This window comes from Callorhinus ursinus, unplaced genomic scaffold (genome assembly GCF_003265705.2).
Source record: "Callorhinus ursinus isolate GAN/ISIS: 27379988/994484 unplaced genomic scaffold, GSC_fseal_2.0 scaffold9, whole genome shotgun sequence".
Taxonomy (NCBI): domain Eukaryota; kingdom Metazoa; phylum Chordata; class Mammalia; order Carnivora; family Otariidae; genus Callorhinus; species Callorhinus ursinus.
The window spans coordinates 677884-691483 of record NW_027397071.1 but is presented as its reverse complement, the minus strand read 5'-3'; the positions used below and the strand labels follow the sequence as shown (position 1 = coordinate 691483).

The following is a 13600-nucleotide window of genomic DNA, read 5'->3' as shown; positions in this document are numbered from 1 at the left end:
ATAGCAAAAAATTTAGAACACTGAGAACACCAAATGCTGGTGAGGATGCAGAGGAACAAGAACTCTCACTGCTGCTAAGAATGCAAAATGGGACAGCCGCTTCGGAAGACAGATTGGCAGTTTCTTACAAAACTCAGCATTTCATCCCATATAATCCAATATTCTCACTCCTTGGTATTTATACAATATACAAATTATATTTATATGACTCATATGTAAATGAGTTAAAAACTTATATCCACACATAAAAACCTGCACACGGAGGTTTACAGCAGCTTGATGCATAATCACCAAAACTTGGAAGCAACCAAGATGTCCTTCAACAGATCAACAGACAGACTGCAGTACCTCCAGAAAACAGAATATTGTTCAAAGCTAATAAGAAATGAGCTTTCAAGTCAGGACAAGCCATAGGGGGACGTCTATTACTAAGTGAAAAGAAGCCAATCTGAAAAGGCTACACACTCTATGATTCCAACTATATGACCTTCTGGAAAAGGCAAACTACGGAGATGGTAAAAAGAACAGTGTTTGCCAGGAGTTAGAGGGGAGAGAAGGATGTTTTAGGGCAGTGTAACTATTCTGTTTGATACTAGGATGTCATTATACATTTATCAATACTCCTGGAATGTACAACCCCAAGAGTGAACGCTAAAATACACCGTGGACGTTGGGTGATAATGATGTGTCGATACAGAGTCATGGATTTTAACATACCACTCTGGTATGGGAGGTTGATAAAGGGGGAGGCTGTGCATTTGTAGGGGCAGGGGCCACACTGGAACTCTCTCTACTTTGTGCCCCACCTTGCTGTGAACCTAAAACTGATCTCAAAATAAGGCTACCTTTTACAAAATTATATCTATTTCTCTGCTTACAGAACATATAAGCATGCACCCTTTGCCACACCTCACTGTAGAAAATTGGCAATGCCAATTTTCATATTAGGAAAAAATCAAAATGAAATGTTTTAAAATATAACACATTCATTCACCTAACAAAGTTAACGAACATTTACCATGTGCTACCCATTATTCTGGGTTCTGCTCTTTGGAGGTTACATTCTAACGCAATAATCTTAAAAATGCACTGCTTTTTTTTTTTTTTTAAGATTTTTTAAAATTTATTTGAGAGAGAGAGAGAGAGAGCACAAGCAGGGAGAGGGATAGAGAGAGAGGGAGAAGCAGGCTTCCTGCTGAGCAGGGAGCCCGACACGGGGCTCAATCCCAGGACCCTGGGATCATGACCTGAGCTGAAGGCAGATGCTTAACCCACTGAGCCACCCAGGTGTCCCAAAAATCTACTGCTCTTAAAATCACCTACTGCTACCAGAAATCACTGTCAACACCTGGCTGAGAGATTATCAAAAAAAGAGAGAAAAGACCAGGAAAAAAAAGAGTGATCCTTTGAAATACACAAAGGTTCCTAGGTACAGTGGGCGGGAAAAGTCAACAAATGACAATGTGTTCTTCCACTAGTGCCCCGCCTAAGTGTTATCAAGCAACAAAGGTGTGCTAACCACTTGAATATGCACAGCACTGAGATAAAAGTGACACCTTTCTTATTAATAAAACCCAGGAAGAACGGCTCCTGTTTTCTAACTTAACAGTAAGATCCTAATGAAGTTCTCCGAAGACAATACATATCTAAAATGCCTCTCTGAATACAAGTAGGCCCTTTCCCCCTAACTACATATATTTTAGCAAATTAAAGCTGCAGGTATAGGGCTATATAAGATGCACACTTTGCCCTTTGCAGGAAGGGACACGAAGACTTGCATGTGGCCCTTCCACACACCTAGTTGGAACACTGTTGCTAGCCTATGGATACACAGTCAATGACTTGCCGAACAAATGTAGGAATCCCAAGAACTATCCTATTTGCCTTTAAAATGACTCATGTGCTTAATAACAATCCCACGGCACACTGTGTTTATACCCAGGCTTCCAAAGTGCTGTGTAGTCTTAAGGTCAGGGGAAAAGGTGGCAGTCAGCCTGGGGAGATGGATGCAATCTTGTGGTGGGTAAAAGCCTTTTCCACCCGAAGAGGAAAGGCCGCTAACCATTTTACCATCCCCATTAATACATGATGCGATAAAGCCCAAATCCATACCCCACCCAAGTGATGCTACTCTCCCAGAGGTAAAAATGGGATGAACTCTCTTCCTCCCTCACCCTAGCCTTACTTCCTGCTTCCCCCAACCGTATCTGCAGAAGCAGGGAAACTTCTGATCTGAGATGTGCAACAGAAGGCCCTTCCTACAAGATTATGGTAGAGGTGGGCATGACATCAAGGGGGGAGGCCCTGGAGCCAAGGCCCCACCCATACTACCCAATATCAATAAAACACCATCATCACTTAGCAGTGACGCTGTTAGTCAAGCTGAAGCTCGTGAAACTCAGCAACACACAGGTCCGCTCTGGTGTATTTCCAGAAGGTGTTTTTAATTTTTAAATTGGGCATGGAGTCCAACATGCGGCTTGAACTCACGACCCTGAGATCAAGACCTGAGCTGAGATACCTGAGCTGACATCTAGAGTTGGATGCTTAATTGACTGAGCCACCCAGGTGCCCAGAAGGTGCTTATTTCTTGTGGCAGTCACGTGAAAAGGATGAAAATTCACTAAGAAAATGATCCCTCTGACCTCTCTCCCAAACTGTCAGCATGCAAATGATGTTTCGTGTCTATATTTCGGCATTTTCCATCATTACCAATTTATTGTCAACTCAACTCAGTTCCTGAAGGTCCACCGTCCGCCAGGCTGTGTTCTGGACATACAGTCCCTGCCATGCACAGGGAATATGCAAATATTCCCACACAGTGTGGGGGCTTATTCCGGCTTGCTTTCATCAGGAAGACCTTGAGCTCCAGGTATTTCAGACAATGCAAAAAATTAGAGAGGCTGCATGTGACCTGGAGTGTCAGGAAAGGCGGCTTGGAAAAGGGTAAGTCTTGGCCAGGAGGGAGGAACAGAAAGAATTCAGACAGTCTGGGAGAGACCGGAAAAGGATTCCAGGCAAACAGTTGTGTGCTCCACGGTCTTATTAGGGGTTCTGAACCTGAGCTTTCTAACTGACGCCCATGGGCGTTCAAGGGCGTAAGAACAATGAATTTATGAAAAACCAGTGCCTCTCAGAATGAGATCCGCTAGGATGGATTTAAAAACCCAACAGTGTTCCCGGTAGGAAATCTGGAAAGTGAGGGATCTCAGAGGAAGAAGGAAAAGAGACCTGGCAATTTTCTCTCAGGGTAAGCAAAGATCCACCCATTCTGAACAGGATTGGGAGTCAACAGACCCAAATTCCAGCCTATCTCTAGATCAGAAACTGGGACTTGAAGCAAGTTTCTTAACTTCCCTCTGGGCCCCCATTTCCTCAGTTTTTGAATGGAGATAATAATACGTAAGTTATCAGATCAGGGCAATGTATGGAAATTACCCAGTTCAACTGTCGATACACAGATGTTCAATAAACCATTAACTGTTGCTGTCATCACCTAAAAAAGGAAGCATGAAAAGCTGTCCAGTTAGGGTTAAGTGAGGGACTACAAGATGGCAGCAACTTTGCGGAAAATCTGAGAGTCTGCTCTGCCTTGCACTTTTATACACAACTAGTTTTAATCCTGGTGGGCGGCTCGGGCTATAAAAACAACCAAAGCAACATGACATGTCAGTGGTTTCACTGCAAAATACTAGGATGGCCTCTGCGGTGCTGCTTTCTAGAAAGCACATCTCAACTTAGGGAACAGTCACCTTCCTCAGTCCAGGAGCCAGGTGAGAAGTCACTAATTACCCACCTGGGATTAATCCATTCTAAACCCTGTCTATAAGAGTTTGAAAACATAGGCTGGCAAAGAACCTATTCAACAAACTTTAAATGAATGTCTTTGTACTAGACACTATGATAGATCCTTTTAGGGCCTCTTAATCCAGGAGCACAAGGAAAAGCACCAGACAATCACAAACCAGATGCTTTAGATTCACAATTGCAAGGAATCCTCACCGGTCTATGAGAAAGGCTTCATCCCTTTTTTTTATAGAAAAGGAAAGAGAAAAATTAAGACATATGCATTGTTTCACTCAATCCTCATTTACTCATGCATTTCAAACAAATATCTGTTCTGCACTGCTAGGTATAAAGCACCGGGTAGAGAGAGCCATTGCCTTCAAGTGGTTTACAGTCTGAAGGGCATAAAATTAACATCTAGCTATCACAAGACCAACCAGAGATGTGAGTCATCCAAAGGATACAAAGTACCATGGGGATGAGATGAATTCTGACTGGGAGGTCTGGGGAAGACTTCCAGAAGCATACTACATCAGCTGGGCTAGGATTTGCAGAAACTAATCAGAGGCGGTGCAGGGATGCCTAACAAGCATGGAATTCAACCTGGTGGAGACACACTGGTGGAAGACTGTCTGTGGCGCCTGGAAATGGGGAGCTGTTTGCTGCAAGAATGGGTAGGTATTCTGCGGTGCCCTGGATCCAATGGAGGACTGAGGTAGGCGGGCACAGAACTGTGAAGGGTTTTGCATGCCAAACAAAGGAGGTACTTATACTGAGTACATTAACATTACATAGTGCCAAGAAACCTGTTGGGGCGGGGGGGGGGGGGAAAAAAAGAAGGAAAAGAAGTCGGATCTTAGATACAAAGAAAAGCCCACATACCACTGGCATAGCTTCAGGCTCCAGACCTCTTAAAACGGCACTGCAGTTTTGGGGAGGGAGGGTTCCACTCTCCCTGAGCAGGCAGTATCTTTCTTAATTTATCATCTTTATCATCAACCTTTGCCCTATCTCCTTCCCTTAACTGGATGCTAGAAATTAGGCAAACATGTAGATTCTGAGGAAACCCAAAGAGCTTTTCTTAGGGGGTGGGGGGAGGAAATGTGGTGCAACTCCCATCAGCCTTAGTCATACACCTTCAGTGAGATCAGCCCCACCACCTCACTCCAGCGGCATCAGCTGGTTTGCCTCAGTCTGATTTGTTTCCATTTACCTCCTTAATCCCAGTGGTTTTTGAAGGCCATCAGTGTTCTCCTGTGTGTAACGTAAAGGGTGGCCTGACTTCCCATTTCTCACTTTGCTTCACTCTGGTGCCATCTTATTCTCTTTGGGGCCCAGCTGGAATTCTGACATCAAATTCTCCCCCAACAACCACCTCCATATACATACACACACACACACACACACACACACACACACACACAGCCAAAATGTTCCAACTAGAAATCATCTTCCAAACTGACAGAACTCTTCTCCTTTATTTTGCCATCCTAAGGCCCTCAGCCTGGACAACTGGGTTTCCCCCTCCCCCCACCCCATTCTTACCTTACCTTCGGATGCTTCATCTCTCCTACAGAAATCAGTGTCAATAGTGTGGTTCTCCCTACAAACCATTTATACAAGGTGCAGGGCTCTGTGCCCTACCACATCCTCCTTACCATGAGCCTTGGATGCTCCTACCTCACCACCCAAGTGGCATTTTTAAAGGTCCATTTGGCTCTTAAAATATATTCCACATTAACTAATATCCATATGTTGGCTTGTTAAGAGAAGGCAGTGACCATCTGGGTACAGCATTTAAAAAAAAGGGGGGGGGGAAGGGGAAAAAGAAACAGAGGTCCAAGGGAGTTCAGATACAGCAGTAACACTTGGGCCGCGTTCAAAGTTGCCCACCCATCCATCACAGCTCCTCCAAAACTATTAACTTGCTAGCCATTATCTGACCGCCTTCACCACACCCTCAGTGCCCCAGGGAAGAGGATAAGGCCAGAGTGCATGCAGCGTATTCATGTCACCCCACAGGTAAAGGACAAATAGGTCCGCTATAAAGGCGGGATACAACATGACCAAATTGAATCCAGCCTGGCGCTCATGTAGCAAGGGGTGGGTGATTCACTACTGGGGGGAGGCGGACAGTTGGGAAAAAGGAAAATCGTGGAAAGTCCCAGAGGAAGTGGTAACCCGATTCTCGAAGCCTGGCCAGAATGTACACTGGCTCTTAGGTACACTCAGCGCCCCTGTTGCCGCTGCCCACCCCCAACCTCTTACTCGCCCTCTCCTCCCAACACGCGCCTCCCCATGCCTCCACTCACAGCATTATCCTTGCGTGAACGGATCACCTTTGCCCCGTTCGCTACCCATCCCTCGGCATACATGGACATCTGGGGTTGGGAAGTCTACCAGAGCTAAACGGCCACCCTCCGGGGCGACGAGCTGCTGCCCATCTCCCCACCCACTCATCCTTATTGTGTCATTTGCCCAGTCTGATGGCAGCGCAAGCCGCGGATGTGAGTCGGCTAGAATGCAGCGGAGAGGGCAAAGGAAGAGCACATCTCACAGGGACCCAAGATGACCCGCTGCCCCCACCTTGGAGTGCCCTACCCCCACCCCTCCAGCTTGGAGTCGGGGCTGGGGGAGCAGACAGACAAGGGGAGGGAAGCACACTCGGTCCCTGTCCGCAGCTGCACACAAAGCCTTTCACCTTCTCCTTGCCTTCCAAGCTCCTCCCTGGGCTTCGCTTTTCCGAGGGTCTCGGATGCCCCCTTCGGTGGTCGGCGGGACGGTCCCACCGGCTCTCGCCGCTCTGCCTCCTCCTCCCTCGCGTCTCAGCCGCCTCCTCCCCGCCCCTCCGCCACAGACCCCGGAGGGAGCTCAGCCCCGGGCTCCGGGGCCGCAAGAGCACCCCACGCGCGCGGGGCCCCTGCGCCCCCGGGGAGCGGACAGCGGTCCAGCGTGCGCCGCACAACTTCGCCCAACCGCTCCGCCACCCGCTCCCAGGCGCACAGCCCATCCCCGCAGCGGTCGGGTCGGGTCCCGAGTAACCCCAGCCCCAGGCGGTCGTGAGCCCAGCCGCAGCCGCGCTCCTACCTGCGCGGCGGCGAGGAGCGAGGGCAGCGCGCGCCCCGGCCGGAGCCCCGCGCCGCGGCGCGTCTGCCCGTGTGCGGCGGCTGCAGCAGCTGCAACGGCCGCGGGCTGGCTGGCAGACTGGCTGGCTGCCCGACTGACTCCTCACTGGGGCTTCCTGTAGGGCTGGACAAAGGACATTTCCTGGGAGGAGCAGGGGAACGTTCCCAGCATGCCTCGATTTGTAGTTCCCGAGGACTTCCTGCCACCACGGCAGCGGGCGCCCGGCAGGCCGCCCCGGCCGGACCCGGACCCGGCACGCGAGGACACGCGCTCGCTCCTTCCCTCGGCGCTCCAGGGCGGGGAGCGGCGGGGGCGTCGCGCCCTGGGTCCCGCCCCGCGGCCCCAGCAGAGCGCGGCTCCGCGCGCCCGGGTCCGCGCTCCCCGTGAACGCGTCCGCCCCCGATAGCTGGTGGCCTGCCGCGGAGCCTTCGCGGGGTGCGGGAGGACTCTGGGGTGGGAGCCGCCTTTTCTTCAGAGAGGGGGAAGTTTGGGGTGGGTTCGCTTTGAGTTGTCTTGTTTTTTCAGTAGATTTTCTTTTTCTTTTTCCTTGTCTTTTTTAAACCGCCGGAATCCTGCTGGGGGCGGATTAAAGAACTTGACTGCTCACCAGGAATTCAGGTTCCCTAAGATCTTGGCCCTTCATCCTTAACACCATAAGAGCTGATTGTTTCCAGATCCTGACCCGGTGACATTGCTCTCTCAGATATTGGCCTTGTCCCAGGCATCTTTTCAAGAAAAGTAATTAAATTAAGCGATTGAAAACAAATTACATGAATTAACTCCAAGACACGTTAAAAAAAAAAAAAAATCCCACAAACCCTGTGCTGCTGATTTAGGAGCATGCCGGAATTTCTGCTTCTCTTTCATTCACCTTTGGGATTCGGTTTCGTCGGCCCTACGAACAGACGCGATGGCCACTGTATGGCCTTCTGTATTGGGGGTTTAGGGAAGGAGGGCACTGACTGTAAGAGAGAACTCCACTTCCAGCCCAGCCTATCAAGAGTCTTCAACATCCTCCACAAATTCCTGTCTAATTCTGGAACTGCATATCCGGGACCCTCGTGGGAAAAATCAAGGAAGGGCCACATGGAGACTTAATGACGAAAAGCAGTGCTCTCTCCTAAGGAGGGTAATCAGAATGTAATGGATGGAGCTAGGAAAGGAAGAATTCCAGCATGCTCCAAAATGTGTTTGAAAGTAATCAGAGAGAAGATCATAATGACCCTGCCTAGCCACTTGGCCTCTCTCATTTCAAATGCACGTGAATTAGAACAAATGCATGAGGGATTCAGTGTGCATTTAAGAAAAGTGCATCCACTTTGCTGCTGTAGTTCTTTCTCTGGAGATACTTAACCACACGGATAAGATGGGCTGGATCCATTTAAGGTGTAGCAATGGTGAAAAGTGTGCAGATATGATTACCTACCTCCCCAAAGTTCCTGCTGCATGTCACCCTGTTGACTGTCCACCTAAATTAATTGTGCTGTGATCCTTGCATTTGCCAGACCCTACAAATTACTGCTTCCTAAGGGTTTGCAGTCTGGTAACATTCCAGTGAAACTGCCCCCTCCACCACCACCGAGAAAAAAAAGATAATTGATAATCATTTGGCAAATCCAGCGACCTCTTGTAGTGTTCAGTTTGAAAAGATGAAACACTTGCTGTAGCATTTAACATTGCCTGCTACGCCCTCAGCAAAGCTATTTTCTGCCTTCCTTCTAATATAGCACACTCTCCTCATTCTCCTCCTACATTTCTAAGTTAGCTCAAGATACCTAAAATTTCACTCGTCTCCATCCCATACCAAACCTGTCTCTTTGTTGCCAACCCAGGTTAACTGGTGACTTCAGTAAAGATCTATTTAACACTTACTACATGTTAGTCACCATGCCCGGAGTAGACATATGTTAACATTCCACTGTAAGACATTTACTGAGTAAGTTCTGTCTTAACCCTCAAGAAGTTCATATTCCTGGGCTCCACGCTGGGTGTGGAGCCTACTTAAAAAAAAAAAAAAAAAAAAAGTTTATACTCCAGCTGACATCACACAGACAGTTACCACATAATATTTAAGTGCTATAACAGAGCCATACACAGAGGTTTGTGTTCTCAGACGGCAGTGCTCTTTCTGTAAACTCTTTTGTTCCAGCAAGATGAGGAGTGGGTCAGCAATGGCCAGAGGAGGGATCAAGAGGCCGAGAAATGCAAATAGAGTACATAGGGACACTCACTTAGTGTGTGAAATTTGGTTGTGAAGGGGTGGGAAGGAAATAGGGTCTAAGGGGAAGGCAGTTTCTGTTTGTGGGCTTTTTATTTGTTTAGTTTTTAAGATGAGAGCTCCTTGGGGATGTTTAAAAGCTGATGGGAAAGTTCTAGGAGGGAGGCAGAGGGTGAAGACAGAGGAGGGAGGAAGGAGAGAGATCAGGCATTCAACAAATACTTGTTGAATTAACTAATTCCTGTTACATATCATTGCTGAAGATGTTGAGATCGACATCAATAAATTGCACATTCCCAGCTAATATCGGCAAAGTCTGAGACCAGACAGAAATGACATTCCTTTCTCCCTCTGTCATGTATCCTCCCCCGCCCTTCAGGGCCTCAGGGGAGGTAGTAGGGCGTGAGGGGAGGGAAACAAGGGCTCCCTGGTGTCACAGGATGGAGGTCAAGTTTTCCAATTCTACAACAGGTTCCAAAGGCACATGGCAACTTCAGAAAAGTATACACTTTTCAGCCTGTGGGTTTAATTTTTTAATTAAGCAAATATTTGGGACGCCTGGGTGGCTCAGTCAGTTAAGTTGCTGCCTTTGGCTCAGGTCATGATCCCAGGGTCATGGGATCCAGCCCCACTTCAGGCTCCTTGCTCAGAGGGGAGCCTGCTTCTCCCTCTCCCTCTGCTGCTCCCCCTGCTTGTGCTTGCTCTCTTTCTCTCTATCTCTCTATCTCTGTCAAATAAATAAATAAAATATTTTTTAAAAATTAAGCGAATTTTACCCTCGCCTTTTTCCCCCCTTCACTTTGTGATAGAATAGGTAACTATACTCATCCTCACTTTTTAAAATGAGAATTGAACCTGAAGAGATTTGCCTATGTGTTTTAAGCTTCCAAGCATAAGGTGGACATCTGTTGTTTCCTTACCCTCACAAGCATCCAATCCTCCCCGCCACACACACTTTTTTTGGTAACAGCACCTTTGGGGAAACAATCCCCTTTCCACCTTAGTCCTTACCATTGTGAGAGGGGCTCTGCTTCAGTGGTGGGTACATAATCAGCCCCTACCAACTACTTCGTTCCATTGCTGTACAAAGAATAAGCTACTAGAGGAAGCAGAGCTGAGAACGGTGGGTGTGTGCCTGCAGGTGCACACACGCACAAGGGCAACATAGAGATAGAGAGACCGAGATCAAGAATGCATGCACAAGCAAATCCTTATGATACTGTCTGATCACTCCTGAAGCCAAGGTAACCCTAGATTTTTTTGTTAGATGAGCCAGAACATTCCCTTTTGGGCTTAAGCTATTTTGAGTTAAGTTCCATCTCTTGCAGCCAAGAGAGTTCTCTACAGCTGAGTATGGGGTGCTGCCGTGCAGATCCCTCGATGTGCAACTGGCTACATTGAGGAAGGATGAGAGGCAAAAGGACCCCTCTGTGCCAGCCTAGGGAACTGGAAATCCTTGTGATGTGGTAGTCAGAACACTGAATGAAAGGTCTCCAGGTCCCAGCATTTCAAGGGTGGAGTTTTAGAGGTCTTGATTGACAAATGTCAGCATTTTAGAAGGCTTGGACTGCTTGCAGAGTCTATAAATATTCAAAAGAAAGAGACATGGTAATGTTGAAAGTGGCCTCTGCAGAAGCAGGGAGGAAGAAATTACAGCTTGGCTAAAAGACGCTCTTTCTGACTCTAGCCAGGAAACCCAAAGGGTCAAGAGTCAGATATATTGAGCCATGCCACGATGAAAAAAGGAAATTCTCTGCCCTTTCCAGAGTAACAGCAAAGGCAGGAAAGCTAACAACAACAACAACAACAACAACAACAACTCATCATGGAAAGACTGTGTCCAGGGTCTACATCAAATTCCTCCAGCTGTGCCATCCCTGCCTGAGAAAGGGAAGAATTAACCACATTTTAAGTAGGGTGACCATAGAATTTATCATCCAAAATGGGACAGTTTGGAGTGTGGGGAGGGTGCTATTAATAATTACACCTGAATGACAGCTCTAAAGCAGATCACCCTAATGAAAAGAGCTCACCACTAGGATCCAGCCTTGCATCAAGAGGCCAATCTGTCAGTCCTCCTCAATCCCAGTTAATTGTTTCCAATTGCCCCTAGGCAGAGGTCAAGATGGTGGCATTAAACTGAAGACTGGAGAGTGAATCAACCCGAAGGTTCTTCATTAAAAGACAGAAAGCTCCAGGCCAGGGTCTGGAGTGTAGATGAACTCCAACATTGCTGAGCTACAATGGCAAGTGGGTGGCTAAAGCAGTTCAGTCCTGAGAACGGAAACCCTCCCCAATTCCCACTGCAGTTATGGTCACTGATGAAAATAATCAATCAGAATCTTTCTCAAGAGTTAAGGTGGAGACAGGTCCATTGGCCCAACAACTCAATTCCTTTCGCGAGCAGGTAATTCTTGCTATTTCTAATTAGCAGAGTTGAATGCATCCTATAGGACAGTCTCACTGCTTATTATTTTCCCTTTCCTTTGCTTTCAAGTAGGAGTTGCCCTATTTTCCCTTCTACCACTTTACACGGACTGTGTGGGGAATCATCAGATTTGTAGTTTCGCCAGGAGGTATCAGAAAGAACAGAAATCACTTAAAGGTCAGGGACTAGGAACTAGACCCAAAGTAAAGTTCTCTCCCTTTGGAGTGTGGGTGAGTACCTTTTCAGGCATGCATAGAATCTTTACATGCTATTAAGTGGGGACATTTTTTAAATCATGTGTATGGAAGAAAGGAAGCCAAGAGATGGACTGTAGGGCACAGCTCTTATTTTTGGCTGGCTCAGCTTGCATTTCTCTTCTTAGAATAAATGCCTTAATTTTCCTTCGGGGGAACTCTCCGTCTCTCAACTTCAGTTTTGTCTAGAATAGCCTTTCACCTTCCCCACCTCTACCTCTTGGTCCTGCAGCTCCAGGGCTAGGTCTGTAACCCAGCGGGCCAGTCGGCACTCCCACAGACCAGTGATGGGTTCAGAATGGGCAACTGACCCAGAAGCTAAGGTTAAAGAAGCCCTCTTTCTCTATTGGAGCTGCTAATTGAAAAGACCACATAAATCTGAAGAGGCTGGAGGCTGAATGTGGCATCAAAACAGAAAAGAGTGGAGAAGAGGGAAAGACAGAGAAAGAGAGAGAAGTTTGAGATCTTGAATTCAACCTGTCCCTGTACTCGTCAGATGTATGAATGATTAAATGTCCCTAACCCTAACTGCGTTCATTTATCTAATTGAATTGGATATCTACCCACTTCAACAGAAGTAGCTCTAACTAAACTCCTCTGAGAATGTTTTTTGGTGTCTCTTGTGGTAAAAAATACTCAGGAAAGAGGGAGGGAAGCAGGAGGCAAGAATGGGCTCACCTGGACCGCGCATCGGTGAACTGTTCTTTTTCTCAGTAGACACCTGTACCCGCTTTCTAATTCCATCATCCAGGCTGCTTAGGACTGTGTGTGGGAAACGGACCACTTTCTAGGGTCAAAATGACACAGAACACGAGGATCAGTCGGTGCCTGACTTGGAAGAGATAAGACATGTTCTCATCCTTCTATCGGCACATTTGCTGAAAAATAAACAACAACAACAAAAGATTGTCAACCCTTACGGTTATTGTGTAACTTGGCTTGTTTATTACTGGGTAACATACAGCTTTGCTTTTTTTGTTCTTATGTTTTGTTTTCTGGTGGCATCTAGCTTCTTCTTCCTAAGCCCTAAAACTTGGATTCCCACATCTGGGCCTTTCTTCCTCCTCTGCCTAGAGCTGGCTCTCCACCATCAGTCCCAATCTTTTTGTGGATAGCTACTTCCCACCCTAAACCTAACTGTCCCCTCCTTATAGAGAGCTTCTCAGACCACTCTATCTACAGTAGACTCCCCTTCTTTCTCTCAGTCCTTTGTTTTCCTCATGTTTGAAACACTTTAATAAACTTTGTTTTCCTGTGTTTTGTCTCTCCGGTGCAGCTAGCTAGGAAACTCCGAAAGTGTGGTCTGTGTCTCTCTGATTCATAGTTTTGTCCCAAGAGTCTAGCACAGTGCTCAGCTCCTACAGCAGGAATTCAAAAGGTACTTGGTGAATGCATTTAATGAAGAAATATTTTTTTAAGCACCTGTGAGGAGCATTAATGTTCATGGTGGGCAACTTATCTTAGATACACTCTTTTATTTTTTTTATTATTTTTTTAAAGATTTTATCCATTTACCTGTCAGAGAGAAGGAGAGGGAGAGCACAAGCAGGGGGAGCGGCAGGCAGAGGGAGATGCAGGCTCCCCGCTGAGCAGGGAGCTGGATGTGGGACTCAAACCCAGGACCCCCGGGATCATGACCTGAGCTGAAGGCAGACACTTAACCCACTGAGCCACCCAGGTGCCCCAGATCCACTCTTTTAAGGTAAACTTCTTATTAAAGTATAATGTGTAAAAATGAAGATTTCATTAAAGTAAAATATGCAGATATCGAAGACTATCTTATTTCCT

At 47.0% G+C, this 13600-nt stretch overlaps 1 protein-coding gene across 1 annotated transcript in view; it reads right to left on the bottom strand.

The window, feature by feature from the left end:
* The window catches only part of ZNF697 (zinc finger protein 697), a 28893-nt gene extending 21871 nt beyond the window's left edge, over positions 1-7022 (bottom strand). The window contains exon 1 of the mRNA XM_025872632.2: positions 6874-7022. The gene's annotated coding sequence lies outside the window, so the exon portion shown is untranslated. The remainder of the gene's footprint in view (positions 1-6873) is intronic.
* Positions 7023-13600: the final 6578 nt, after the last annotated feature.